The sequence below is a fragment of the Sinocyclocheilus anshuiensis genome, unplaced genomic scaffold (genome assembly GCF_001515605.1).
Source record: "Sinocyclocheilus anshuiensis isolate Anshui unplaced genomic scaffold, SAMN03320099.WGS_v1.1 scaffold366, whole genome shotgun sequence".
NCBI classification, from domain to species: domain Eukaryota; kingdom Metazoa; phylum Chordata; class Actinopteri; order Cypriniformes; family Cyprinidae; genus Sinocyclocheilus; species Sinocyclocheilus anshuiensis.
The window spans coordinates 468,670-495,174 of NW_015547673.1; the positions used below are offsets into that span (position 1 = coordinate 468,670).

The 26,505-nt window shown below is 36.6% G+C and overlaps 1 long non-coding RNA gene across 1 annotated transcript in view; it reads right to left on the minus strand.

Annotated features, from left to right (window-relative positions):
• Nucleotides 1–14,382: 14,382 nt before the first annotated feature.
• Nucleotides 14,383–26,505, minus strand: part of LOC107702856 (uncharacterized) — a 102,410-nt gene continuing 90,287 nt past the window's right edge. The window contains exon 3 of the long non-coding RNA XR_001635795.1: nt 14,383–14,517. This is a non-coding gene — a long non-coding RNA (uncharacterized LOC107702856). The remainder of the gene's footprint in view (nt 14,518–26,505) is intronic.

Consider the following 26,505-nt stretch of genomic DNA (forward strand, 5'->3'; position numbering starts at 1 on the left):
AGCGAGAGCTTGATGGGGCGATGCGGAATGAAAAAGTTTTTCAGGAGTCGCGGCAATAGAGGCGGCGCAACTATAACTACATGTGAATAATCCCGCCGACTCTAAAGCGATACTGAACTGCAGTGGAAACGCAAACCGAGCCGAGCCGTGCCGTGCCGAGTCATACCACGCAGTGGAAAAGCGCCATATGTGGGTCTCCCACTTCAGGCCCTGTGAGATGGTAGAGCCCAGGAACCTAAAGGACTCTTCGCCTGCTCCAGTTCTTGTCAGGATGGTGAGGGGACGAAGTGCTGGGGGTTTCCATCATGAAATCCACTATCGTCTTCAATGTTTCTGCTGCCTGTCTGTAAGGAAGTTTTTGATCCACTGACAGATGGAGCTGGGCACAGAGAGCTTAATTAGTTTGGTCAGGAGTAGATCTGGGATAAATTATTGTGTTGAACATCCACAAACAGGATCCTTGCATAAGTGCTTAGTCTGTTGAGGTGTTGCAGAATGTAATACTGTCCCATGTTGACTGCATCATACACTGAAATCTGTGGTCATGAAATCATTTCATGTCAAAGCAACGGGTCTGTAGTCATTCAGTCAGTCATTCAGAGAAGTTGGGCTTCTTTGGGACAGGGTTGATGGTGGAACATTTCAGTCTTGAGATGTTGGGTTTCTTTGGGACAGGTTGATGGTGGAGCGTTTAATGTAGAAGTTATGCTGAAGATCTGGGTGAAGATAGGTGCTCTTTTTGAAATCTAAAGTAAAACTCATTGAGATCATCAGGCAGTTGCTGATTCCCAATAGATGTGTGGGGGAGCTGGGGTGTTGTAGATTAGATTAGATTAGATTAAAGGTATGAACCAACTAAAGACAAAGGACGGAACGTCTGCTGCCCTGCATTAGCCCCATTTACTGCCCTGCATTAGCAAGATCCTAGGGACGCATCATAACACGTGGAAAAACAACCTGGCACAATCACTTCCCAATCAAACAACAGATGGACTCATAAACACACTCTTGTGCAACATGAAGAGACAGGAAGCAGAGGAGACAAGTCCGCACTTGTTCAGTCATAAATCAAAGGGTCATAAACCATTTTTTTGACACATGGTGGGTAATATTTTCTTCTTAGGCTGGCCAGACACTTGAAGATTTTAAGCCCGATTAAGGGCCCGATTTGCCTCTGACGTGATACCCGTGATAGCCAATGAGAGCGAGCAAGCGTCACCTACCAGATGTTGCGTGCTTCTATAGCTGAAACTACAGCCACAAACATGCCACAAAAGTGGAGTATTGAGAAAGAAAATCACCCATTTTCTTTTTTTCTACTTTGTTTTTCACTGTAAAACAGAACATGCTCCAGGAGAGCCAGCTGACAACGTCAATTGTCCTCCATTTGTTTGCCATGTTTGATCTTGCGAGTCTCCGTGAGATCTTGTGTCACTGTGAAATTGTTCCTACAATCAACAAGTATATGGTCTTGCAGTCTGGCTGAATCATCTAGTGTGTGTGTTGAGAGGATTAGAATGCTAAAAATCAGTTGAAACTGTCATTATGTCTGTAGTCTCCCACAGTTTTAAAATCGGTTAAGATTTGAAAATCGTCTAGTGTGTCCCAGGCCTTAGGTGGCTCATATATTTTTGGGTATGCCATCAACACATATTAATGCCATTTTCTCGGTCAAAATCACAATTCCCTGTCTAACTTTATCTCCAGACAACTCTCCTAAAGCAGTAGAGGAAAAATTTATCAAATAGTCTACATATAAATATAAGTATCAAGTGGTCAATCAAGCTAGTTTATCCTGCATAGCAAAACACAGTTTTCCTCAGGTGGAAGCAATCAAACAAATTTGAAATATACTAATAAGGTTGTGTAGCTTTTCAAAAGAAGACTTCAGATGCAAAAGTCACTAAACGCCACATCCATCAAAAATAAGATAACGGTAATGAGGGAATGCTCTCCGCATATAGTATATACATTCATCAAATAGCCTACTTTCACTTCAAACCCGCTAAATCCCAGCCTCAGCCCATTCAGAAATACCAGTTTGTTGGCAGAAACCTCTAAATGCCACTTCCCTTTGCCAGTAAAAGCCTCTAAGTTCACAGAACCAATAAGAAGAATCGAATCGACTCGTGTGATTTCAAGATGAATGGCAGCGTGTGTATGGGCCGGCTTTCAATTGTTGAGCTGCAAGTTATTATCATGTTTAAAGTAGGGCTGTTGAAGTTAATGTGTTAACTTAATTAGCTATGAAAAATAATGTGTTAATTTTTCTTAACGCATCTAACGCATTCATTTCTGAATGAATCCATGTTTTGAAAGAATCGGGTGAGCCAATGATTCAATGGCCCATTCATAAAGAGAGCCATTGATTTACTTCATCCCTCAACGAATCAGCAGATTTAATGAATTGAGCGAACAAATGAATGAATGACTGAACGAACAAGGATTAAGGCATTAAGACATTTATCGCCATGTACTGGCAGTTTTTTTTCTTATTTATAATTTCATGAAAAAATTATTTCATATTTCCATATTTAAAAAAAAAACAAACATTAAAGGGGTAAGTCACCCAAAATGTTTAATTCCGTCATCATTTACTCACCTTCATGACATTTCAAACCTGTATGACTTACTTTCTTTAACCAAAACCAAACTGTTTTTGTCACCACTGACTTTCGTGTAAAAAACAAATCTGATTAATAACCTTTTCATTGCTATTAAAGTGAAAATACTGAACTTTAACATAAGAGCCTGATAAAAATGCTAATTTTAAAGAAAAGAAAAAGTCAGACTCCTTCCTTCTTCATACTGCAGTGCACTCTTTCCAAAGAGAGAACCAGTTTTGCCAACTCTCAGAAGATAAATAAGCAACCACAACTTCAAAAACAAGCCCAATATTAATATATTATTTATTATCATCAATATTAATTATCAATTGTTTATTATCAATAAATGAGCCTGCAACTGAAACAGAGTTTGAAGAATAAAAAACAAAAGTTATTTTACAAAAATCATCAAACTGCAACAAAGCAGGGAGGGCACACACTATCCTCCAATCAGCTGCGAGCAGAATAGTTTTGGAGATGGAAAAGGAGAATAAGACAAGAGCACTAAGGGGAAGCTTTAATATAGCCACATATTTATAATAAAATAAACTTGAACCACTACTATTAGTATTACTGCTTGTTTATTCATAGATTTAATGATTAATGCATTATAACAATATTTTACAAATTGAATTAGGTCCATTTCCTCCCCTGCACCGTTCACCACCCATGTTTCCTCTCCACCTCTGTACATTTCTTTTGGTGGCGTTGTTTGTCTCTTTACATCTATTAACCATCATCGCTTGGATTACAACATCACATGTCTGCACGTTAAATGTAATTTTACTCCAATGAGGGGGAGGAGAGGGCACGATGTGAGATGACGAATCACGGTACAGCACTTTTATTACTGCACTTATTGGCTATTAGCTGCGAGCAGACAGGGTCAACAATATATTGGAAAAGACAGTGACCATAAATGTAAAGAAACAACGTTTCTTGTCAGGTTTTCCTAACAAGCAATCATATTTTTTTAAAATAACCCCAAAAAACCACAACCCGTGATTTTTTTATGTGACTTAACAAAAAAAGAAGCCCAAAGTCGCGTAAAACACGTGGACTTGGCAACTCTGGAGAGAATTTGACTAGAACAATAATGACACTTGACTAGAACAAATTTAAGATTTGTTATATGTTCAATTGCTCTGCACTAGGTGAGCTTGAGGTGGGGATGCAGGAAAAGGTGAATAAAACAGAGCATGGGTTTGAGTGAGCACAACTCTAGTTACAGCTTTTTCTTTACCATTTTAATAAAGTGTACGGCACAACATTTGGGGACAGGGATGGCAGCACTCAGTTTACCTACGCCTACTTTGTTTTTGTCATGCCCGGGTCAGCCCCCGGTACAGATTCATACTGAGAATTATCTTGTCACCACCGATGCCACTGGAGACAAAAACAAGCCTTCCTACTAGAGTGTCTGGGAGCCGAGGGGTTAAAAGATTTTTTACACTCTACCAAATACAGGACAGACTGTTGTGGACACTTTCAAAACATTAGAGGAACATTTTCAGCCTGCTACAAATGTTGTTGTTAAACGTCACAAATTCAGACAACGTGCTCAAAGGTCTGATGAATCAGCATTACGTGAATTGAGAGTACATTGTGAGTCTGGTGATCATACAGACGAGATGATACAGGATCACCTGGTGGAAAAAGCACCCATCCTCTGCACCCATTCGAAAGCGACTTTTGCTACAGCCACAGCTTACGTTGAAGGTTGCAATGCTCTTAGCGGGCCAAATGGAGACTGCTGTGAGGCACGTGCAAACACTGGAGGTGGCATCAGTGCACGAGATCAAACCAGATCAGCACGGGGCATGACAACATAATCTGAAATTCTATAGAAAAGCACTGAGTAGAACACGATTGGAGTATAATGCACAGGTCAATCGTAATTGCTTTTGTTGCAGGTCCAGCTCGCATATCGCTAATGCTTCAAATTGCCCTGCTGCTAAAGTTAGACGCATGAGCTGTGGTAAAAAGGGACATTTTACAAGGGTTTGACGCTCCATTCCGCTCACATTCATTCTCTGCCAGTAGGTGGAGCTTTTGGAACAGCAGAAATATAGCGTTTCCCTGACCTTGAAACGTGCAGCGCTCATTTATTCATTGAAATCATAGCCTTTCGTGTTGAGCGACTGATATGGTGCACATCATTCTCTGTCTACGAAACCTGTAAACTGCATTCGCCGTTTCTACCTCTATGGTGACTAACTCTACAGCGGTTAACCAGAGCACTGCAATTACTTCTCATTTACTAGAAAACAATCAAATAGCTCTCCTCACACATTTTACACCTGTTCACTGAGCAGCATTTTATTTCTTCTGCACAACCACAACATCAGAAGAGAGAACAATGGATGTAGACTAGGGCTGCACGATTAATCGCATGCGATATTTAATGCGCATCTTATCAGTAAAGCCGGTTCTGTAATCAGCGGTAAATCTCCATCACCTGCGTGCTTTCACATTGAGCAGCATTAACTACACAGAGCCGTTGTTCACTGATGAGCTACGCAAAAAATCGCGCTAATATGAACGTGGTTTAGCGCAGCTCGTCAGTGAACAACGGCTCTGTGTAGTTAATGCTGCTCAATGTGAAAGCACGCAGGTGATGGAGATTTACCGCTGATTACAGAACCGGCTTTACTGATAAGATGCGCATTAAATATCGCATGCGATTAATCGTGCAGCCCTAATATAGACCAACATGTGTTCTATATTTATTTACCCAGCAGCTGGGCTGAAAACAACCCAAATTTAGTTGATTTTAAACCAATGTTTTTATACCATTTTATGATTTCTGTTCATGCATATTTCTCGCCTTTTAAAGTTGATCATACTCTTGTCGCAAACACACCCACGATAACATAGGACATTCCTTTCAGTGGATTAAACTTGTCGCACATTTAAGTAAAATTTTAAGTATTTTCTTTGCAACATGTATCATAGGTAGATATGTGTCTGACTCTGTAGTGAACTGTCATGTGTTCCGATCAAAAATAACTAAATATTATTTATTTATTAAAAAAAAATGTAGGTCCGTATCAGCTTACAAAAAAAAAAAATTGCAGCATCCTTTCTTTATTAACAAGTCCTACATTCCTACATCCTACTTTCTGTTATTGACAAGTCTTATTAATTTATCTATTGTTTATTATTGTTCGTAATCAAGTTAGTTACAGTATAAACACTGGAGATGCAAAAGCCTTAAGTACAGTATTTTCCTTCAATGTTTGTAAAGGATAAGCAGAATAATCAAACAGTCACTTTACATTTAGCAGTGATACTGCTGCTCACCTCAAAATGTAAATAAGCCATAAATATAGTTAAAAAAATCTGCCTAGGCCTATACAATAGCGCTGCAAAGAAACAAAATTAACTTCATATAATGTGCTCAAATTATTAAAAGTGTCAAAATCTGTTTCCATTTAAACAAATGTCTCAAATATTGTGGGCGTGGCTTGCGAGGCATGACGTTAAAAACACTTTTAAACTTTGTGAAATACATGAGAACAGAGACCGAGGAAACGACACAGTCCAATAATGGTACTAATATTTACAAATAATGTGACACATTTTTGTCTATTTGTGTTCTGTAAAGGCAGGTAAAGTTAGGGTCTGGCTGCAGACAGACATACACTTGCGCTTCTGCAAGTGACGTCACTTGCAATCTTTGATTTATTTATTTATTCTCTCAGCATTTTATAAAAGTAGCCAGGTGGTGAATACAAGAAAAAAAAGAAACAAAATTTCAATGTCACTTGCAACCGCCGCCTGGAGTCTCCGCGACGTCACTAGCAATCGACACAAATCGTGGGTGTTGCCAATGGAGACTCTGTGGTGGTTAAACGATGAAAACTAATTTAGTACCATAAAGTACAGGGTCCTGCAAGACACCTGTAGGAGAAAAAGACAAGACCCGCAAAACAGAACACAGAACAGCAGAATATGAACACAATGCGTCTCTCGTTAAGCGTTTTCATAAACACTTAATATGGCTTCATGTATTAAGACAGTGTTATTAAAAGATCAAATTCGATATACTGCCTAAATGGAGGATGTTACTGCACTGCGATTAAATAGTCCGTTGTCATTTAATCTTTAGTGGAATCCGTGGTAGCCTACCAAACAATGGCTACAATTACAGGAAACGCAGACATAATAATCCTTACCATAATTTAGGAATTACTGATTTCAAACACATTCGCTGATGTGCTGCATACTTATAAATGATTTAAAAATAATAATAATTCAATTAACATTATATGCTCCACATATCGCGTCACATAGCTTCTTTATAAATGCTTGTTAATGTTACCGTTCAGCCTCCTTCCTTCTCGAAAACCTGCGGCGTTTCACCTTCGGTTTTACTGAAAATTGACTTCAAACTTGACTGACTCACGACATGTGCCAGTAAACACACCTGTTCCTCAAGCAGTGGGCGATTTCAAACAGGTGGTGTGTAAAACCCAGTTCCTGTGGGGAAAAAACTGTTCCAATGGGTGGAGTATAAATGAATAGGGATATATGTGTTACGAGATTCTCAGTTCCTGAGATTTTTTCATGAATATTCATGTATACTCCTCTATGAATATTCATGAGTTTCCCGGACATGCGCGTGGAACTACGGAGCCCCTAAAGGGACATGGTGGTGGAAAAAAATCAGATTGAGTGAAAAAATTTGGGGTGGGAGGAAAAAATATTTGTCAGTTTTTTTGCGTTCTCTCGCAAAACTTTTGCGTTCCCTCGAGAAACCTTGCGTTCCCTCGCAAAACGTTTGCGTTCCCTCGAGAAACCTTGCGTTCCCTCGCAAAACGTTTGCGTTCCCTCGAGAAACCTTGCGTTCCCTCGCAAAACGTTTGCGTTCCCTCGAGAAACCTTGCGTTCCCTCGCAAAACGTTTGCGTTCCCTCGAGAAACCTTGCGTTCCCTCGCAAAACGTTTGCGTTCCCTCGAGAAACCTTGCGTTCCCTCGCAAAACGTTTGCGTTCCCTCGAGAAACCTTGCGTTCCCTCGCAAAACGTTTGCGTTCCCTCGAGAAACCTTGCGTTCCCTCGCAAAACGTTTGCGTTCCCTCGCTAAACCAGTTGAGTTCGGACAAACACTCCCTGTTTACTTTACAGATTGTAGTGATTCATACAGCTCCATACGTTCCAGGAAGTGTTTGTCCGAAAACTGGTTTTGCGAGGGAACGCAAATATCTTTGCGAGGGAACGCAAAGTTTCTCGAGAGAACGCAAAAAAAATTTCCTCCCACCCCGAATTTTTTTTCCACCACCATGTCCCTTTAGGGGCTCCGTATGGAACTGAGAATTTATTTGACAAGGAATATTTAAAAGAAGCTGAATATATTTTCGGCGTTGCGCAAACGTATGCCTAAACTAAATTTGTTCATTATTTCTGAACAGTTTATAATGTTTTTATTAGTTTGCACGTTTTGTGCAGTGCAGCCGTCACTGACTGAATGATATTACATTGTTTGTGTAATGTTCAGTTCGTCGTGCTGTAGCTTATTAGTTATCATTTGGGTGCAGCAACTGAAATGAACTTGTATATGGACTAATAATTTTTCATCTATCCTGGTATGATTGTTCTTAAACCATTTGGCTTATATTTACAAAATTAACCGGAATCTAAGCACACACACACACACACACACACACACACACACACACACGTTTTGGTGCATACATCTTTTTAGTTTGTAACAAGAATTCAATAGTGGTTCATACTCAAAATTCATCACATCCTAATTAATAAGTACTAGTAGCCTACCTAATGAAAAAGATACTAGTAGCTAAAAAAAAAAAAAAAGGAATTTGTAAGCTGTAAAATGTTGGTCAAATTGTTTGTCAGCCAAGTATTCACGAATGAACGATTTATTTGATTTGCTGAATCGCCACTAAACACTAGATGGTGCTGTTGCAGTGCAATTTTACTAAAGCTCAATCATGGAATCAAATTTCGCAGTCTGGTGCTTCTACAAGAATATACCTATAAGATCTAGCACGGTGTCCTCATGTGAGATTTAATTTCCGAAAGGTTTTGAAAAGGTTTTTAAATTAAGCTTGCCCGAAAATAAAAGGCTCAAGTAGAACATTTTTATTGTAGGAAAAGGACTCACCTCAGCTTCACCTCTTTAAGATTGAATCAACCTACATCAAAATGTCAGCTTTAGTAATAACCAAAAGTTGGTTTTGCTTTATTAGTCGTAAAAAAAGAGAGTTCCAGAGAGGCGTGTAATCAGACAATCTTCTAATATTGAATGCTTGTATTCACAATCACAAGCTCAGGGGTCATGGACAGTGTTCAGTACTGTGTCAACAATTGGATAAAAAGAGAGAGATGAGCTCTGATGTGTTTGGGTTGGTCTTAATGCTTCATTAGAGAAGCTTCTGTTTTCAAAGATATTTTTTTCATGGGCTGTCCCAGAAATGTTCGTTCTGTACTGAGGACCTCCACATCCACCAAGTTCCTTCTCCCTGACTCTTTGAAGTGAAGCATCTTTTGCATAAGTTAAGGGTGGAAGATAGGAAGACGGGTTATCGCAGATGACATGAAATGAGAGTTAGAATGGAGAGTGAGTCCCGTGTTAGAGATGATCCTGGATATGAAGGTGCATCACAAAGTAGATGTGGCATGTAGTCAAAGTGAAGAATGTTTAATGACGGTATTAACTCCATGCAACTGTAATGATCAAAAAAGAAACTTGTTAAAAGCAATGAAATGTTGAGATCTGGTGCCACTTTGGAGATTTCAGTTCACTGTTGTGTGAACTGTCTAATTAAAAACCTCTTTGCTTATCTGTATTATTTTTAAATAGTCATTGTCAGTTGTTAATAGTATAAATCGCTCATGATGACAATCTTTTAATATTGCATGAGATTCTTTGATGAATTAGTATTCTTTCTCTGTTCTTTCTTTCTCTCTTTCAACAACAACAAAAATCCTTATTTAGTGGTATAGGAATCGGAATGGAAACATGGAAACAGAAAGCTCAGCCAATTTTCACAGAACTTAAACATTCTTTATTTTCAACATTCTATACTGGCCCTTTTTTAATTGTTTATTTAATTGTTTTTGCTAATTTGCTCTTTTTGAAAAATGTACACATTAGCATACTTTTGAAAACAGTACTTATTACAGCAATAATATACTTTAAATTAAAATATACTTTAAGTGTGAAATGTAATGTTTTTGGACACTTAACTGGATGTTATTTACAATTAAATGAAGATGTATTATAGTTGAAATTTGTATTAAATGCAATCAGTTGAACTTAGTGCTTTCTAACCTTAAGTCAGACTTCTTTATATGCAGTTTCATAATTACTTATGAAGCACTGTCGAATGTACTGATAAGAATTTATGGTAAACTATTATAATCAAGTACTTTACATGTGCTTTACTATGTTTGCCAACACATCAAAATAAGTGTAATTCTTTAATTATTATTAAATATAGCCATTTAAAATGTGCTTTAAAACTTTTAATTTGATATTACAAAGTGCACTTTAAAAAAGGTGTTAATAAACAGTCATGAAAGTGCACTTAAGTGTCCTTTTATTTCAGCAATATTATAAGTACACTTTTAAAAAAATATATATACTTTTAAGATTTTAAGTACACAACAAGCACACATTCAATACAATTAAGTGCACTTCTTTTTCACAAGGGTGATTAACTAATAGACGACAATAGTTGTTTATTTTAATATGACAAAAACAGTTTTTTTTTCTGGACTAATGGTTTTTAAATTAGGGGACATTTTAGTTATTTTTCTATTATTTATTTTTAGTTATTATTATTTTTCTATCTTCTGGTGTGATATTAAAGAGAAATGGCATTTAACAAAAAAATAAATAAATCAATAAATAAATCATTCTAATTTTAAATGACAATTGTAGAGGGGTAGGCCTTATGCAATTATTTATTTATTTATTTCACGATTTTTAAATAGTGTAGTTTCAACATATACCAGCAGGGGCTAATAATGCAACACTAGCCAAACCCTGGGGCACGTTCAAGCTCAAACCGGTGTGCACCGTTTTGCTACGGTTTCTGGTTTGAACGACATGTTTCCTGGAAACGGTGTGCAACGGGGTTTGAGATACGTTTTCTCTTGTTTGGTGGGTGTGTCAAACATGTCAGCCCAATCAGCAACATGTATATAAACCACGCGGTATTAAAGAGACAGCTGGCACAATGTAATTAACATCCAAATAAATTGTTTGCAGTATTTATACCGATTTCATCAGGCTCCGAAAATTCTTCAAAAAGAACACAAAGAATGGCCTTCTCAGCTGCCATAGTTGCAACTCTTGCGTCATCAGAACAGGGTATTCAACGCACCACCGTTTCTGTTTAAAAAACGTTTTGCACCGTTTTTGTCGGGGCTGAACGCAGCCCTGATCTGTCTGTCCTCATCCATGCCGTCAGATTAATGTCAACGGAAGAGGAAAGTTGTTTCAGAGGAAGAGCCAGTTATTACATTTTGATTAAAGATTACAAAGACAAACATTTTTTTCTTTGGAATAACATATACCAATGAATTGATCACAATAAGACCAGTAAAGTGCATTAAGAAAGTAAATAGGGTCAAGTTTGATATCATGTTGACTTTAAAGTCACTCCCTTAACCTGGCATACTATAAATAAAGGGTGTTAACGTGTAATTGTGTTCGTGTTGGTGGGGCACCTCATGTCTGATTATGTCTAGGGTAAAATGTGAGTCAGGTTCTCATTTTATATATATATATATATATATATACAGTATATATACAGCCGTGGCCAAAAGGTTTGAGAATGACACAAATATTAATTTTCACAAAGTCTGCTGCCTCAGTTTTTATGATGGCAATTTGCATATACTGCAGAATGTTATGAAGAGTGATCAGATGAACTGCAATTAATTGCAAAGTTCCTCTTCTCCATTAAAATTAACTTAATCCCAAAAATATTTCCACTCCATTTCAACCTTGCTACAAAAGGACCAGCTGACATCATGTCAGTGATTCTCTGATTAACACAGGTGAGAGTGTTGATGAGGACAAGGCTAGAGATCACTCTGTCATGCTGATTGAGTTAGAATAACAGACTGGAAGCTTTAAAAGGAGGGTGGTGCTTGAAATCATTGTTCTTCCTCTGTTAACTATGGTTACCTGCAAGGAAACATGTGCAGTTATCATTGCTTTGCACAAAAAGGGATTCACAGGCAAGGATAATGCTGCTAGTAAGATTGCACCTAAATCAATAATTTATCGGATCATCAAGAACTTCAAGGGGAGAGGTTCAATTGCTGTGAAGAAGGCTTCAGGGCACCCAAGAAAGTCCAACAAGAGCCAGGACCGTCTCCTAAAGTTGATTCAGCTGCGGGATCGGGGCGCCACCAGTGCAGAGCTTGCTCAGGAATGGCAGCAGGCAGGTGTGAGTGCATCTGCACGCACAGTGAGGCCAAGACTTTTGGAGGATGGCCTGGTGTCAAGAAGGGCAGCAAAGAACCCACTTCTCTCCAGGGACGACATCAGGGACAGACTGATATTCTCCAAAAGGTACAGGGATTGGATTGCTAAGGACTGGGGTAAAGTCATTTTCTCTGATGAATCACCTTTCTGATTGATTGGGGCATCCGGAATAAAGCTTGTCCGGAGAAGAAAAGGTGAGTGCTACCATCAGTCCTGTGTCATGCGAACAGTAAAGCATCCTGAGACCATTCATGTGTGGGGTTGCTTCTCAGCCAAGGGAGTGGGCTCACTCACAATTTTGCCTAAGAACACAGCCATGAATAAAGAATGGTACAAAAACATCCTCCGAGAGCAACTTCTCCCAACCATCCAAGAACCGTTTGGTAAGTAACAATGCCCTTCCCAGCATGCTGGAGCACCTTGCCATAAGGCAAAAGTGATAACTAAGTGGCTTGGGGAACAAAACATCAAAAATTTGGGTCCATGGCCAGGAAACTCCCCAGACCTTAATCCCATTGAGATCTTGTTGTCAATCCTCAAGAGGCGGGTGCACAAACAAAAACCCACAAATTCTGACAAACTCCAAGCTTTGATTATGCAAGAATGGGCTGCCATCAGTCAGGATGTGGTCCAGAAGTTGATTGACAACATGCCAGGGCGAATTGCAGAGGTCTTGGAAAAAGAAGGGTCAACACTGCAAATACTGAGTCTTTGCATAAACTTATTGTAACTCAATAAAAGCCTTTGACACTTATGAAATTCTTGTAATTATACTTCAGTATACCATAGTAACATCTGACAAAAAGATCTAAAAACTCTAGCAGCAGACTTTATGAAAATTAATATTTGTGTCATTCTCAAAACTTTTGGCCACGGCTCTATATAAGCAAAAAATGCAGAGAAAATATGCGTCACATCCTTAAGCCAAGTGTAAATATAGACTAACTCAAGCACTGAACTTGAGTTACCAAAGTAGTGTGTGGTACCTGTTTCTTTCTGCACTCCTGACATAAGTGTATTATTTTAATCAGCAAAATTTGTATTCAAACTGAAATGTGTAGTCTCAGCCTTAGGCTGTTTCATAGCAATAAGAAATCAAAGATTAAGTTGAACATATAAGATTAACATATATCTACGTAAATGCGGGTTTCTCTCCTACACTGCTCCAGATGGCAACACTGATCTCACTCAACTCAATGAGGAAACGTCAGTGAAGTAGCACACACCCTGCACATCTGGATCCCATCTGTGTGTTGGACAGTCAGGGGTGAATACCTGAGTGGGCAGCTTCCTCTAGTCTCTCGTCCACATCTCTAAATATGCACATTATCTTTCAGAGAGCTAATGATTTCCACAAGCAATGAACCAAACTTGACAATCATATCAAAAGCCATAGAGTTCTCGTTGTACCACGCCATGCTGATACAGCAGCATTTTTTTTTTGAGGAGTCAAGTCAAAAATTGCCCTAATGCTCTGAAAACATAAGCACAGGCAATAGTAGTCTTGTGCAAATTGACTTGCTGGTACAAAGCCAGTGCAATCTGCCCTGAGTGGCCCAAGTCTAAAGTGGACATTGGTGCCAGAAAATTAAAAGATGTGCTTTATTATTCAGAGCAATAGCGGCTGTTGTGAAATAATTTTTTTTTTAGGCATTTTATTATGAATTTGATGGACTTTATTTAAAAGATGATGCATGGAATTTGACCTTGACCCTAATACAGTGTATCTATGATTTAAATAACATTAATAATAATAATAAAATTAGTTAACATTACTTAAAGGGATAGTTAAAAAAAAAAGGAAATTTCTGTCATTTACTCACACTCAAGTCGTTCCAAACCTGTACAAGTTTATTATTTTTTTTTTTTCCTTTGAAGAATGTTATACACCACACAGTTTTCGTTCCCATTTACTTACATTGTACGGGGAAAACAATTTTCAAAATACCCCTTTTTTATGTTCCAGAGAAGAAAGAAATTTATATAGGTCTAGTACAACATGAGCATGAGTAAATGAAGACAATTTTCATTTTTGGGTGAACTATCCCTTGAATGCATTACTTTCTTATAAACTAGTTAACTAATATTAACTTATACAAGCCAAAATCTTATACTGTATTGATATATGTAGAAATTAACATCAACCAAGATTTAAAAAAAAAAAATGCTGTAAAAGTATTGTTTATTATTTTATGCTAACTACTGAAATAACCAATGAAATTGAACCGTACTGTCAATTGTTACTATATATTGTTCTTTATTCCATATGGTATGTTTACTCATAGGAATACAAAAATTGGTTAGGAAAAGGAGAAAATACAAACATTGGGAAATGTGCAGTGGTGTGGCAACTCCAGGACAGGTTTGAGAAGCAATGTTCTAATCTGAAGGTTGTATGCAGTTTCTGGGAGTATAAAGGTGCCGGGTTGATACAGCCAGTGCTTCTGAAAATGAAACAGTCACTGATTTGTCAAATATATCAGATTAGTGACATCAAATCTTTAAAAGATTTTCAGAGTTTTGTTTGAGACTGCACCTTTATTTAAATTTGTTTTTGAACACTAGTGTGGTGTAATATTTATCAGATAACCCCCTAAACAGCATGGATATGAACTAAACAAATACAACGATTGCTTTACAGGTCAGTCAAGATTCTCTTCTTGTGTATGTGTTTGGTTTTTGTCTAATAATAAGCTGCGGAATAGACCAGCATCTGAAAGCTTCATGACTTCATAACATCTACATTGTTTACCAAGAACTGGATGACTGAATGGTCCAAAAACAACTATATAAAATAACTGAATGTGTTTGTGGGTGAAGATGTACTGTTCAAAAGCTTGGGGCTGGTATTAAAATTTGAGTAAGAGTGTTTAAGAGTTAAGAGACATTAGTTTTAATATTGGTATGTTAAAGTAAGATGTCTCTTATAAGACTGCACTTATTTAAACAAAAATACAGTAAAACAATAATATTGGGAAATAATATTACAATTTAAAATAACCCTTTTCTATTTGAATATATTTAAAAATGTAATTTATTCCTGCGATGACAGAATTTCCTACAGGAATAATTCTAACATGCTGATCTGGGGCTTTAAGAAAAAAATTATTACTATTATCAATGTTGAAAACATTTCTGCTGTAGAAACTGTATTTTGAATTCTTTGATGAATAGAAAGTTCAAAAGAGCAGCATTTATTTAAATATAGAAAAAATGCGTAACCTAATAAATGTCTGAATTTATGCTGAATTAAAGTATTAAAGTAAAATGCTGAATTAAAGTATTAGTTTCTTAAAACAGTAAAACAAGCAAAGAAGGAGAAAAAAAAAAACGATTTGAAGGTCTGTGGTCACAGATGTCCCACTCAGTATTGTCCTTTTCTGAAAAGCACATCTATCATGAAGAATTAAACTGAGCATCAGTGTAAAATGTAAAGCCATTCGTAGCTTGTTGTCTGATAGTTGCCCATTTTCAATAGCCTCAGGAAATGACTCCTCACACATTTGACAATTCTTGAGTCTGAACAATTTGTGGTTTCTTTTCCCAAAGAGAAAGAACACACTGAACGCAATGCTGAAATCGGCCATGCAGAAAATTGAAGGCAGACTTTTCTCTCACAGCTCCACTGACTGTTTGTCTCTGTTTTATTCCTTCTAAAGGAATGGTGTTTTCATTTGATGCTCTCGTTTTACAGCAATGTTGGCATGGCCTTGGTCCAGAATCACATCTCACTGTATCTTTCCCATAATGCTTAGCCCAGCCCACTATTTTCACTGTTCTGACAATGGCAAATAGAAATAGTACGGAAAGACTCATACTTAATACTTTTGACAGAATATGTTCAATTAGAGAACGATGATCAGCTCATGGTTAACCGTCAGCAGTGCTAATTTTGTCAATGAAATGAAAAAGTTCATTAACAGTTTTTTTTATTTTTATTTCATCAGCGTTCATGAAGATGAAACAAAAATGGCACAACAAAACTATAATTAAATGATTTTAATTAAAACGTACTGTTGGTGAAAATATGACATGGAAAAAAAGATATTGACAACGTTTTCGGAAAAAGAAGAATGTTGTATTTCGTTTATATTGATAAATCTTTTATCAATATAAATCTTTTACATATTTAAATACTAAATATTTTTATAAGTTTGGTCTTTTAGACTTTGACTGGGGCCAACTGCATAAACCTAGACAATATGTTAAGACCGAGTCTTAAAAACTAGTCTGACCAACTAGCAGTTAGCAGTAGCAGTTAAGGGGTAATAAGTCTTACTCTTCGGATTAAAATTAGACCAATCTATGCTTTAACGTAACTTAAAGTTCTAACTAGTCTTAAAAAAAGGATAGCAGATTGTATAGGATAATAGAGTTTGAACCCAAGTGCAGTACATTCAGTACCAAAAATGTATATCAAAAGGAAACAAATGATGACTTGAACAAACTTGAATAAATGGAAACAAATTAGTTGGCTTAAACATAAATGTTAACAAATGACTTGAACAAAATGTAATCAACAGATTTATTTATCATGTTGTTTATCATGTATGTTTTATGTGGACTCTCCGTAGGCATAATAAATTCCCCACAAAGATAGCAATACCACTCATTTTTGACCTTGTGGTGACATTGGGTCCCCATAATGTAAGGAATACCAGTTACAGACACACACACACACACACACACACACACACACACACACACACACACACACACACACACAAACTAATTAGGTAACAAGAAAAATCAAGGCAGGAAACAGCGGGCAAGACAAGAATGAAGTTCAAAATAAAAAGCATGAAGTCAGAACATAAAACAAAGTCTACACAGACATGACAAAAACGCTATTTTCGTTGACTGAAAATATATCAATAAGAATAAAATGGACTGTATTTATTGAATATGACATCACAAAATATTGACTAAATTTAAAGGACATTTTCATCAAAAACTAAACTCAACTAAAACTGTGAATAACACGAAAACTGATTAAAGCAAAAAAGAAGTAAAATTAACCCTTTTTTTTGTAAGAACACAATCATGATCTTACAAACATATATCCATACATCAATTGTATACCTGCAAGCTTTATCAGTACTGTGCCAAGACCAGAAAATGGATGTTTGAAGTCATAAGCTGTACAGAGAGGAGGAAGGTGATGATGTCTCTGCTGTCGTGGTTCCTCTCATATCTCTCTTTCCTCCATTATCATTCCTCCCACGGCAATCAGCTCAGATCAGTGAGGATAAGAGGAAGAGAGATCGAAGGAGCGATGTGTAAGCTTCCTGTGGAATGTGCCTAATATCTTCTCTTGAAGTTCGTGTATTGTTTGCATGAGTGTATGTGGGGGTTCTGCTTAAGCTGAAGAGACAGATGTGAATCCACAACTGCCCAAATGCACCTGTTCCTTTCACGCACAAGCCTGTATCTGGTCTTGCACAACCGCTCATTCTTACTTGTCATCAATAAAAGTAGTCGACTTAGCAAGCAAGTCAGTGTTTATCTAATGTAAATTACTCACCCTATACCGGGCAGCTTCAGCGGTCTTTGCTGTTTCTGGCAAGTCTAGCGCTGCGTTGATGGAGTGTGTGAGAGTGGGGAGAGTGTTCGCACAGCTGAGACCATGTGGGTGAGAAATGAAAGCTTGCATTTCTCCAGTGCCAATTCATTCTGTTTTCATTGTCTTAAACAGTGCAAAAACAGTCATCCCCACTCTTGAATAGTTTATTTAAAGGGGTCATATGATGCTATTTCAAGTTTTCCTTTCTCTTTGGAGAGTTACAAGCTCTTGGTGCATAAAGAAGATCTGTAAAGTTGCAAAGACTAAAGTCTCAAATCCAAAGATATATTCTTTATAAAAGTTAAGAGTCAACCAGCTTGTCAAAGGAGGGGGCTTTGTTGAAAACGACGTGTTTGAGAGAGGCGGGGCATAGAGGACCTACAATAATGTACAGTATTTGAAAAATAATGTGTTTTTTGAACATTAAAGCATGTCAACATATTCTGTTACACCAAATACACAAAATAATGATCTTTAAAATAGCATCATATGACCCCTTTAACAATTTTGGATTTTGAATAAGGTCTAACTGAACTGTTTCAAGATCACAAAGCTATCTGGCTTTATGCTGCAATCCAGGCTCATTGGAAATATGTGACTCTGCCTACATTCCTTCAAAACTTGAAATACAGTTCTCCAAGTACATTTCGCTGCACTTTTCAGGTGACACGTCCACAAGATGAGCTACACTCTCTCTCAAAAAACCCAAAAAGGTACAAAAGCTGTCGCTGGGGTGGTTCCCTATAAAAAGGTACTAATATGTACACTTTAGGATCTAATATGTATCTTTAAGGTACTAATATGCACCCTTTATAGTTACAAATGTGTACCTTCTGAAAACAGTGACAGTAACAGCTTATGTACTTTTTTTTTTGAGAGTGAAAGCTATATATTGTTTTTTTTCTCTCCATTGCAGATATGGGTTTATTAAACAGCATGGGGTCATGAAAAACCTGCTTGTAGGTACAAAATGGTTGCAACATGATATTGCACATTTCAATGCAGTTTCAATTTTCTCAGAAACAGGTAAGTCTGACTGTTGTAACATTTTATTAAGGTGTTTGATATACATGAATTGCAAATATATTTGGCTGTTAAGAGTTTACTAAACAAAATAAATGTCATGGAGTGGAATGCAGTTTGTGGACCCTTGTGAAAAAATCAATTTTAACATTCTTTTAAAAAGACTACTTTTTACAGACATAATATACTTTAGAAGAATATACTTAAAGGGGTGGTTGACTGGGTTTTTTCTAGGCTTGATTGTGTTTATGGGGTGCAGTCTAACATGTGTTAATGCTTCGTAAAAAAAAAAAACGCATTATTTTTCACATAATTTACCTTTATTCCACACAGCTCTGTCCAAAACGGGCTGATCTTTTCCTGTTTTTATGAAGCCCCGCCCTCAGAAATACACGATGGGCTCTGATTGATTAGCTGGCCCAGTGTGTTGTGATTGGCTAAACCGCCTCTAGCGCGTGTCTAAGCGTCCCGCCCCTCTCCAGCGGCATGTGCTCCGGTTGTATTGTAAACAATGACGTCGTCTATATTGCTTATCAATTTGAGCCCGATTGTTAAAAAAGTGAAATCGCAATCAACCACCCCTTTAAGTGTCAATATATTTTAATGTAATATCTCTCTTGAATGCAATGTTTTAAAATATATTTGTAATTGCACATTTTAAGTACATTTAAAATACATTTAAAATACATGAACTAAAGTCAAAATTATAATCAAGTACCTTACATGTGCTTTAGTATGTTAGTCAACATAAAAATAAGTATATTTCTCGATAAACGGTTGTTAAAACATAATGATTTAAAATGTACTTTGAAAACTTTGACTTTATTGCAAAATATTCTTTTTAAAATTGTAGTTAAGTGAGTTAAGAATCAGTTATGAAAGGGTATTTGCTTTAAGTACAATTAAGTGGCTTTTTATTTTATTAATGTTATATTATCTGCAAATTAAACTATTTGGTTTTGTACTGCTTTAACACATTCCAGTTTGTTTGATAAAATTAAAGAAATAAATATGATAATATAAAATACAAACTTCAAGTTGTCCTCTGATTAATAAATTAGAAACTTCATTTTCATTTTTATAATTGTTTTTTAATTTTTATTTATGCATTATTTGAAATGCCTGTGCCAAACTAGTTTAATTAATTAATACATTTTTATTTTTTTGCCAAACAGCTTTTTTGTTCAGAGCTTGACTAACAGCAGTATTAGGGTTGTTGAAAGTAACAAAGGGATCCTGACCTCACTATGGGGGTATTTTGCATTAAAGGGGTCATATGATGCGATTTCAATTTTTCCTTTCTCTTTGGAGTGTTACAAGCTCTTGGTGCATAAAGAAGATCTGTAAAGTTGCAAAGACTGAAGTCTCAAATCCAAAGAGATATTCTTTATAAAATTTAAGAGTCAACCACGCCTACCTAAAAACGGCTCGTTCTAACACGCCCCCACATGTCTACGTCACGATATGGGAAGATTTGCATAACGCCGCCCAAATGTTCATGAAAAGAAAGAAGGCGTAACTTTTATTCTCGCTGTAGTATTGTTGTTGCCGCCGCTGCCATGTCGTGGAGATGCTGTGTGTTTCGTTGTGAAAGCGAAACTACTTTGTTTGGGCTTCCAAAAGAGGACGATATCTGCTTCATCATGCCTGGAGCTGATCCGTGCTGGTCGCTGAGGAAATACATCAACTTTGCGCTGTGGATCGCCGGATCGGCTTTCACCGTGGACGAAGCGGAGTCCAGCCCGGGGTCGTCACATGTGGTTGCCACAAGCACGCCGGACACTCCGTCGAATCTGCCGGCCGCGCCGTTCTCAAACCCATTCCTCACTCTAGGCCGCCGTGTGTGATGCTGTGTGTTTCGTTGTGAAAGCGAAACGACTTTGTATTAAAGCAATCAAGGATATGACAGTGTGGCTTGTAAAATCAGGAGGTATATTGAGGTCAGCTGAGGATCATGTACATACTGCTTTACACAACCTCAATCAATCATCTTCAACCTGTGAGGTATTTAATGGGCCAAATGCAATCTATTTCCACCCTTTTTGTCATTAGTTACACACACAAAACAACCTTCGAAACCCCTTTACTGATCAATATCACACCTGGAAATAATCTCAAAGTACTTGATTCGTTTGGGTCACAATCAGAGAGTCCTGATAACGAATGCTTTCGAACGAATAACAAATAATAAATGCTTTCTAACAAAGAACGAATGCTTTCCCTGCCAGCATCAAAGAGATGCCTGATGCAGTCTCTCAAAGTAACCAAATTTAGGAAGCGTGTGTTTGAACAGACTACAAAGAACACGATGATGTAATGAGAGCTATAAACGATAAACTTGAACTCCTGCTGCACCTGGTCACTTTCCAATGACTGATAACCAAGAGTTGACTGATTCATTTACTCAGAGGAGTTGAAAACAAGATGACCAGGTGCACGTACAAAAATTATTTTCTTTTTCAGCTTTTTTGTTTTGTTCTTCAGTAAAAAACTTAAACTTATTTTATTACTGCTAGTTTTCAAGGCAACACATCTCATTTTCATTCTGTTTAACTTGATGTACTAAAATAACTAAAACTGAAATAAAATGTAATAAAAGCTATAGACAAACAAAACAAACAAATTAACAAACAAAAGTAAAAAATGACAAAAACACAAAATTACTAAAACTAACAAAATAACAATTAAAACTATTAATAAAAACTATAATAGTATCATAATGTTTTTATATAAACATAAATAAGTAATAAACAATGTCATTAAGTCAAAATGTGTTGCTTTAGTCTAATTCAGGTAATTTATTCCAAATAATAATAATAATAATAATAATCATCATATTTTTCAACAGTAGGTAATATTTTTTTTCTATAATTCTTTTTTTCAGGAAAAATAAACCAGGAAAATAATTTTCTCATTCATAATTCCAGAAAACAATGTAACAGCGTTCATGACTGATGGACTGATGAGAATAATTTGTCATAAAATAATATTTCATAACATCCAGTATGGTGTATTTTTTATCCACTTTATGAAGTATTTTTGAGTCATATGGGGAAATCTGCCAGGCTCTTTGAATCACAGGGAGACATATTATTAAAGCGGTAATAACAGTAAACGTATGTCTAAATCAATATTTCTGTGGTCACTCGTGGCCATGAAACTATAAACAGTTTCAGGCCAACGTTAAATACAGACTAACATCTTTTGGAATAACAACAGCATTTTCGAAACACATGTTCTTAATTGCAGGATGATATCTTTTTGGAGAAGATCTTAAAAGGGCACAGAGTTCTTACAATGTGACACCACAGTGAATCAGATATATTAACCCTCCCTGACTCATTCAGCTGGAAGTCACTGATATGAATCAAGACAGAAAGCAGTCATAAGCAAGTAGCAAAAAACATGGGAGGGAGAACAAGAACTAACAAGAACCAAATGATAAGTCTTGCATAACCAGAGATTCCCAGTGGACTTCAGTGCTGACTCCATCTTGGTCTCATGCATAACCGCCTTTGGCCATGATTTACAACCTTTAAAGCACAATTCCAATGTTTATTACGCTCCTGTTGCTCAAAAAGGAAACATGGCTATGGGAAGATCATGGGTTTGATTACCAGCGAACGCAGCGAAGTGATAAAATGTACACATTGACTGCAATTCGCTTTGGATCTACCAAATGCATAAATAGAACGTAATGTGAATGTTTATGTAGAACAAGGAGGTATTTGAAATGATTTAATGATTAAGTTTCTAAATTTCTGTTATGTCTTTAAGAAGATTAATTTAGCATTAAAGGTGAGGTAATTTATCCACCACTAGATTTCAAACAGAATTGAAAACAATGACTGTTTTCAAAAAGGTTTCCCTGAACACTGTCCCCATCTGCCAATTGGTATACAATCACTGATGAACGAATGTTCATTGCATATCTATGTATTAATTCACTGATGTGAAGAATCTTGGGCCTAATAATACATTTTATTATAGTACATGCAAGAATGAAACTGCATTACAGATATTTAAATTTTTTTTTGTTTTTTTTGTCAACAGTTCCAGCAGTAAAATGTTCGGTATCCTGACCCACAACACAAAAATACTGCAGGAATCATGAAAACATGAACATTACAGCCAGTTCACACATAGTGTTGTCAGAATTTCATATGCTCATCTGCGTTACAAAAGCTGTAAATGCTTACAGCTGCTTGTTATCACACCCGCTTGAAAGTACGTGATGGGTGAAGTGTCTGGGACCATTTTGAACATGTTCCGGATGGAAATAATCGCTCCACTATTCGTGTTCCAAGTGCTGAGTGGGCCAGGGACAGGGAAGCAGATATTTATGTTTGACTGCCAAATGAAAGCAGATGATCTGCCCAGACTGAGTGGAAGATGAGTGAAAATCCAAATAAATACAAAAAGTAGAAATTGCCTTTTTAAGTCAATTATGTCCATGAGAGATGGAAGCATGACAGAAGTGAGTGATTAAAAGTTTTTGGAAACTGTTATGTGATAGGGCACCAAGCATATTTTTAAAAAGCGAAGTACTTTTTTATTTTTTTTTTACATTTCTACGATACTGACAAGCATTTAAAACAGAACTCAATGAGGATACTAATAAAGTGCTTCAAAATCGTCACTTGCCAAAATTTTTTATTTTTTTCAATAAAATATTTTTTTATATAATATTTATTATTATTATTATAAAAAAATATTACAAATGTTTACATTTAGATTAGTACCAAAGATTCAGCTAAAATTTTAATTTTTTTAGTAAACAAGTGCCCCTTTACAAACTGTCACCATTTTGCACGTTAGCTTAACTGTTAACTGATTTCCCTGATCAGAAAAGGTTTCCATCCCAGAATGCTCTGTGTCGACATGCTTCATGCTGAGCCGTGTGGTTGAAACTGAAGAGGAACATTTCAAATTGTCATGCTCTCATTCACAACAGTCTAAACCTAGAAATAAATGAATCTTCCACTGTCTGAGTTACTCTTGGACCCTGGCCATCGGTGCCTGGTTGGCGCATGAGCAAATTAGTCTGGGCAGAAGTTACTGCTACTCTGCCACAAGTCCAGCTTTCCTCACCCAAGCACCGATCTTGACAACTTGTGAAGCGATTGAGAGAATTGTTTCAGATGAGAGAAAGGTCAACTTTGAATAAAACCAAATATCCCATCATGCTCTGAACCGGTCAACAATTTAAAGAAGGTCCATGATGCACCTGGGCACTGTATAACCTGCCAAATTCAAACAAGAGTGAACTGACTACCATGAACAATGAGAAAGAGAATAAACTAACACAGATGAACAGAAGACAAACATTGCTCCACAATATATATATATATATAAACAATAATAAAGAGTTGATGTGTCTTTGCTTTCCCTTTCATTTTGCACAAGCGCTCATTATTTCTCTTTCTCTACACCTCATTAGTCAAATATATCAACTTTTGAAAAGTTTCCACTTCATAACGCATTTCGAGTGCCAGTGTTTTTCTACTGCATGGAAGTATTTATCAATTTCATTCAAACCAACTGCTGAATAATGTTAAGAACTAATCATTTTTCCACATTCAGCTGCAGAAAAATGGGTTAAAAATGGGTACAATTCCAACGGCATGAACTGAATTGTGCCTTATTTCACAATTATTTTAAGTAAATGAACTGGTGCTGGGGACAAAGTAGTGAAAGGTGACTGTTAATAATAACAGCTGAAAAAAGCCAGTATGAGCAAATAAAATCTACATGAAATATAATTTTACTGTATTATTATAGATTTTATTTTCAGGGAATGTAATGCAATATTATAAAAACTATTAACTTCATAAAAATTTATATAACTTGATTTTAATAATTGTATGTAAAAGGAATAGTTCACCCAAAAATACAAATTTGCTACCCGAGGCCATCTGAGATGTCAGTGAGTTTATTTCTTCTTCAGAACAGATTTGGAGAAATGTAGCATTACATCACTTGCTCACCAGTGGATCCTCTGCAGTGAATGAGTGCCGTCAGAATGAGAGTCCAAACAACTGATAAAAACACCACAATAATCCACAAGTAATCCACATGACGCCCGTCGATTAGATAACATCTTGTGAAGTGAAAAGCTGTGTGTTTAAGAAACAAATCCATCAAGGCGTTTTAACTTTAAACCATTGCTTCCGGCCAAAATATGAGTTCATAATCCATAAAAAGCCAATACATTTGTTTAGAGCTGTTCTGGTCTGTTTTCGCTTGTAAAAAGTGCTTCATCGGTGCACATTTCTCTTCTGATTCAAACAAGATGACTTTTTCAATAATAATAAGCAATATTATGGTCTGACGACACCCATTCACTGCAGAGGATCCATTGCTGAGCAAGTGATGGATGTCACGGCACTGGTATAACAGAGGCCTCAAATGCAGAGGAGTTGGAGAAAACAGGGCAAAAAACTACACAATCTTCAAAATGACAAAAATAGTGAACAAGTCTCTGGGGGGGATCAAATTTCTCCAAATCTGTTCCAGTGAGGAAACAAGCTCATCTATGTTTTGGATTTAGGTGAACTACTCCTTTAATATAAACATTAAAAACAGCATAGGTTTGTTTGCTTGTTGATAGTAAAATATAAATGCTGTTCCATTTGCCTTTAACCCAGAAACCGTGTAAACATCAAATATAACTGGAACATAAGACAAAAAACTCTAAACACAGAGTGGGGACTTTGCCTCAGTTTAGAAGTCCACTGCACTCCAGTGCTTCAGCATTAGCCAGATGGAAAGCATCAGCAGAGGCTTTTGTCTCCCAGCTCTACAAAGCTCTCAGGAGATGCCCACTGACATGAAGGATGCTCCCCTCTGGTCTGCAGGGCCATGCACTGTCAATGCAGATGTTTGAGAACCTCATCCATAATAGACAGATTCACAGGGACGGCCTCCTCAGATGACCAGCTGTGTGTTTCTGATTCCAAACTGACAGAATGAAGTGGTGGATGCAAATGCAGATGACCCAGAGGAACCCAAGGCTCAAATGAATTGTCATGATATCATGTCCAGTTATGCATGTCAAACAATATGGAAATAATTAGTGGACAGTCAGAGCAGGACAGAAGGAAAAAAAAAAGAAGTTTTCATGATTATGACACATTGAACGACGCTGGACTCGTCTGCAGTTAAGAGGCACAAGCTATTATATTTGACACTGTACAAGAAAATAAATATTATTTATATCTTGCAGGAAGAAAGCCAAGAAAATCTCTTATCTGTCTATATTGGATTTGGCATGGATTTGTGCAAACATCTCAGACAGGTTATCTGAATAATGGAGGAGACTGGTACAGTTGTGTGTGGCCTTGTCTTGGCTGTAGAACTGTTCATATGAAGCCAAGTATTTTTAAAAAAATTTTTTTCAAACCTCAGGTCATTTTCTTACAAATTTCAGATTATTTGACTACTATAAAGTCATGAAAAACTAAAAAAATGTTGGTTTTGGATGAAGACACAGAACAAAAGCAATGCATTGCAGGCTGTTGTGCTGCATAAAGTTTGATTTCCATATCTCAATTGTTGAGAAGCAAAGTAAACAGCATGAATAATAAACAAATTTATTCATTAAGTTTTTTATATAATACAATGTATTATAAAAAATATTGTAATAAAATTGTATAAATAAATATTATTTCTTTAATATTCTTTCTTTTTTAATTATACTATTTAATATAATTGAATAGAAATGATGATTTGTGGTAATCTGTTATTATGTTTCTGAATGGTTCTTTTAATAGTATTTCCTCAGGTAGCAACCCGTGTGCATTTATTTATCTTCAGATTTTTTTTTTTTTTTTTTTTTTTTTTTTTT